At 42.1% G+C, this 5,030-nt stretch overlaps 3 non-coding genes across 3 annotated transcripts; all 3 read left to right on the forward strand.

Annotated features, from left to right (window-relative positions):
- The first annotated feature begins 267 nt into the window (after positions 1 to 267).
- On the forward strand, positions 268 to 339 carry trnam-cau (transfer RNA methionine (anticodon CAU)). The gene has a single exon. It is a non-coding gene; the product is annotated as a tRNA-Met (tRNA).
- A 1,389-nt stretch (positions 340 to 1,728) lies between these two features.
- On the forward strand, positions 1,729 to 1,801 carry trnaf-gaa (transfer RNA phenylalanine (anticodon GAA)). Its single transcript has one exon. It is a non-coding gene; the product is annotated as a tRNA-Phe (tRNA).
- A 13-nt stretch (positions 1,802 to 1,814) lies between these two features.
- Positions 1,815 to 1,886, forward strand: trnat-cgu (transfer RNA threonine (anticodon CGU)). The gene has a single exon. It is a non-coding gene; the product is annotated as a tRNA-Thr (tRNA).
- The last annotated feature ends 3,144 nt before the right edge of the window (positions 1,887 to 5,030 follow it).

The following is a 5,030-nucleotide window of genomic DNA, read 5'->3' on the forward strand; positions in this document are numbered from 1 at the left end:
GTCACAGGAGTTACTTCAACATAACAAGTTTAACATAGCATGTTAAAAAAAAAATGTAACGTGACATGTTCGCAAAGCAGCGGAACAATTTTACGATTCCCATGGCCATTTTAACTGATGATTTTACCTACCTACCACTCTGTTGACATAGTTATCAAATTCTATGCATGAATGTGGCAGAGTTAGATTGCCATTTAGTCTCAAGCGTTAGACTGAAGATCTAAAGGTCCCTGGTTCAATCCCGGGTTTCGGCACACCCTTCATGGGAGCAGAGTGGCGCAGCGGAAGCGTGCTGGGCCCATAACCCAGAGGTCGATGGATCGAAACCATCCTCTGCTAGTTTTGGGGGAGCCATGGCCTAAAGGTTAGAAATTCTGTGGGAAAAAAGCAGGCAGGATGAATGAACAGTGCTTTCCCCTGCCGCAATATGCATGGCTAAAGTGCCCTTGAGCAAGATGCTTAACGCCATCTGCTCCCCGGCCTCTGCGGATGTGGATGTCCACAGGATGTCCACACCTTGGATGTATTGAACGCAGAAGGCAGAAAGTCGATGAAGAGTAGTCTGGCGAAGTTACTGGGTGATTCCAGGTGTTGTAGGAGGAAGTGAAGCAGGCATGCCACAGCGTCCTCTGTCCCTCTTTTGGCCTTATAGGCAAACTGATGTGGATCCAGCTGTGGTTCAACAATTGGAAGGATGATGTTAAACACCAGTTTTCCCAGGCACTTCATGACTATTGAGGCTACTGGTCAATGGTGGTTTAGTTCTGATGGGCGTGGTTTCTTGGGTACTGGTATAATGATGGATGTCTTCCACAGGGTGGGTACTGAGGCAGTTCTGTAGGATTCGCTGAAGATGGGGTGCATAACGGGAGAGAGCTCAGTAGCACAGACCTGGAGCACCTTTGCCTGGATCCCATCTGGTCCTGGGGCCTTGCCCGGCTTACACCGACTTAGCTGCCGGCGTACATCCTCCACTGTGAAGGGAACGGGGTATGCTGGCTCTGTGATGGGTAGGGTCTCCAGTAGTGCCTTGCATTGTTCTGTACAGTTGGTGGTGTCAAACCATGTGTAGAAAGAAATGAGGTCTTCAGCAAATGAGGCGGGGTCAGTTATTGGAGTTTACTTGAGTTTGGGGTCATGACCTGTGAGGGTTCTTACTCTCCGAAAGGCTTGTCTAGTTTTCATAGAGCTGAATTCCTGTTCTAGTTTCTCCTTGTATTTGATTTTGGCCTTGATAACGTCATTCTTAACTTGTCGACTTGTGATTTTTAGCGAAACCCAATCCTGCCGTTGGAAGGCTTTCTGTTTCTCCCTTAAACTCTGCTTAATATGGTCGGTGATCCATGGTTTAGTATTTGGATATTTTTTGATTGTTTTGACTGGAATGGTTGTATCAATGCAGAACTTGATTTAGTCTGTAATAACGGAGACCCTGTCCACCAAGTTGCCATTAAAGATATCCCGATCCGCGCAGGCAAAAAAACCCTGGAGTTGTGCAATGGCATACCCCGGCCACTGGCTGACGCTGTAGGTTTGGGGATTGTGACGTTTCAGTGCTGATCTGTAATGAGGAAGCAGGAAGATAACATTGTGATCAGCAAATCCAAACGGTGGGTGTGCATGGGAGATGAAAGCGTCTGTGATATTCCCGTGACACAAGTCCAAAATGTTTCCCAAATGTTTGAATGTTGCAGAGTTAGATTGGCATTTAGTCTCATTGCTGTTGTAGCCGAAATAGCTCAGTTGGGAGAGCGTTAGACTGAAGATCTAAAGGTCCCTGGTTCAATCCCGGGTTTCGGCACATCCTTCACGGGAGCAGAGTGGCGCAGCGGAAGCGTGCTGGGCCCGTAACCCAGAGGTCGATGGATCGAAACCATCCTCTGCTAGTTTTTGGGGAGCCACGGCCTAAAGGTTGGAGATTCTGTGGGAAAAAAGCAGGCAGGATGAATGAACAGTGCTTTCCCCTCCCACAATACCCTCCGGTCACGAGCCCGGTTCTCTAACCCCTGGACCACGGCTGCCCAATAAACCTTTACAATGTTACAATGCAGAGGTCAAATTTCCCCACTGTGTGAATTAATAAAGGAAAATGTTGCTAATTTATTTGCATTCTTTGCATTCTCTTCATTTTTACGTTTGTGGAATGTGTCCTATGTTTGTTTGTAAGTAGCATTTGTATTTGCAAAACATGCTTTTTTTCTTTTTTTTGATAGCCATGTTTTGGCTTCTGTTAAATCAATCAATCAAACAATCAATGAAACAAACAAACAAGAAATAAGCTGCTGCTTGACTCCAGGAGAGGTATTTCCTTTCACACATGGTGCAAGTGATGGCACATGTTAAGTCAAGTAAAGTTGGCAGCAGTGTATCCATACACTACCAGCTGTACCTGATGCTTAGTAGGCTAAGTAGTATGTCCAATGCTGTAGTAAGTAGCTTCCTAATATTCATGTTTTTGTCTGTAAAGGGGGGGTCACAGGAATTACTTCAGTAAAAAAAAAAGTAACATTGCATGTTAAAAAAAAAAAAATGTAACGTGGCATGTTCGCAAAGCAGCGGAACAATTTTACGATTCCCATGGCCATTTTAACTGATGATTTTACCTACCTACCACTCTGTTGACATAGTTATCAAATTCTATGCATGAATGTGGCAGAGTTAGATTGCCATTTAGTCTCAAGCGTTAGACTGAAGATCTAAAGGTCCCTGGTTCAATCCCGGGTTTCGGCACATCCTTCATGGGAGCAGAGTGGTGCAGCGGAAGCGTGCTGGGCCCATAACCCAGAGGTCGATGGATCGAAACCATCCTCTGCTAGTTTTGGGGGAGCCACGGCCTAAAGGTTAGCACTTCGGTAGGAAAGAAGTGGGTAGGATGATTGAACTCCAGCTCCTCTCCTGAGCAGAGATCCAATAACTGTGCTGACCTGGCTTCCTCCATTGTTGAATAGAACATTTTATCGTTTTTACAATAACCCAAGAAGCATGGGCATACAACCGCACACACATACACACACACCACCTTAAATTCAGTTGTAAATATTGCAAATTGTATTGATTAGCGTTAATCGTTAATAAAGTGGTACTATATTTGTACTCACTGTGAGATATCCCCATGTTATTATGCATCCTTATATATCCTTAAGATATCTCTTGGAACCCTCCATCATTCTCATTGCTTCTGAACAAGTCCCTGCAGGTTGGCGGCTTAAGACTCGCCTCAGTAACAAAAATGTTCTTGTACGGGTTTCTGTGGTGCGACCTGTTGGGATCTCGCCCAAATACGGGGTTTATATTTCTGTAGATGTTCTCAGACATCTCCATTGACCTCTTACTCTTACTATAACAGTGGCTTATGTTTCTTCTTCAGTACTTCCCTTCAGCTCAGAATGTCACTCACTACACGTTTCACAACGGAAAAATAAATTTGTCCCATGCCCCCATTTCCCACTTCCTCATTTTCTGACATCTGTCTTTTTAGTGAGGGGCAGTATGATAGTTGCCTGTTGTAACCAACGAAGCATTGAAAACAAAGAAATGGTCACAATCATTTAAAGTGAGATCAGCATCTGAACTATATTGATATCTGCACTGTTTTGACAATCTTGGTGTCAACATGTTTGTTTGTGTTTCACCTACACTACTCTGAGTAGGGGTTGTAAATAATATAATAACAAACATAAGAACATAATATACATTTTTTTTCTTTTAAGCAACAACATTATTATAGCACAATACTGTGCTTTGTATTGAATTTTGTGTTGATGTTAGAGTCAGCTACACTGACCCAAAATATGTTTTTTTCCCCCTCTGCCTTATGTCAGCTTCACATTTCTCCAATTTGCATTTTGCGCCTCCTCAGTGTTCTCTTCGAGTCAATGAACCCGTGATGAGCTGCTGCAGCTATTTTTATCAGGTTTTTTGTTTACTTCTATGAATGTCAAGGCATGAAATACTGCAAGCCATGTTTTTCAGTAACATTCTTCGGTGACCATGTACTGTCTGTACTTGAAAGTGAATTGTAGATTTGAACATACACACACACACGTTTACATATACACACATGAATGTATATATATCTTCACACATGAATATATATATATAGCCATGTATTTGTTGTGTTAGTTTTAATGCTTTAATTCCAGTTTTGAAAGAGTATAACTCACTATGAAAAGTGTCTGGGAGACAAAGGATGAGGACAGAGGTAAGACAACTATGCAGTTCCCCCTGGGTAACTTTTTTTTTTTTTTTGCAAACCTGTACAAACCGTAATCTGCACAAAAATGTATGTTCTTATGAGGAAAACAGATTTTTTTTTTTTTTTTTTTTTTTTGTAATCGGTTTGTTCCAAGCAGAATCGATATTTTAACATTTCCAGTTTTGCGTTCCCGAACCGGTTAGTACCAAATGAAATACCGGTTAATAATGCTGCAGGTAGGGCTGTGTGACAATATGCATCTTTCGGACAGTATAAAAATGTCTACTGATAGATATTTCACTGTATAGTCTCAATCGCTGTGACGATTCGTCACAAAAAAGCATTGCATCACTAACTGGAGAGCTGTAGCCCAGTCTGTCCTTGAGCCGAAACCCACTGTGACTTCCCAGTCATGAGAAACTATTTCATGTCGTTTTAACAATCTTGCGGCGGGGCACATTATTTACCCAACTGAAGCTAGCTAGCTGTTTCCAACATTAGTTCTCTTTACATGGTAGCCTATGTATCAAACACTGATTAGGGTTATATCTAAGATCAACATTTTATAAGGTGCATGGCATAATATTTACCTCCTCTGGCAGCAAATAGTGACACCACATTCTCGTTCACGCTAAACTACTGCCTCCCGCCAGTAAAATTATATCCACCTTCCGAAGACGTTCAGAGGAAGACAGGAAGTAAACTCCGCACCAAAGTTATTGTGAGTAATAAATATTTTAATTTGCTGTAATAAATAAAAGAATGAAAAAATAACATTATTGACCAGTTACTATTATTTCAAATAAATGTTTCTGTTCCAGAACATTAAAAAACA

The sequence above is a fragment of the Chanos chanos genome, chromosome 11 (genome assembly GCF_902362185.1).
Source record: "Chanos chanos chromosome 11, fChaCha1.1, whole genome shotgun sequence".
Taxonomy (NCBI): domain Eukaryota; kingdom Metazoa; phylum Chordata; class Actinopteri; order Gonorynchiformes; family Chanidae; genus Chanos; species Chanos chanos.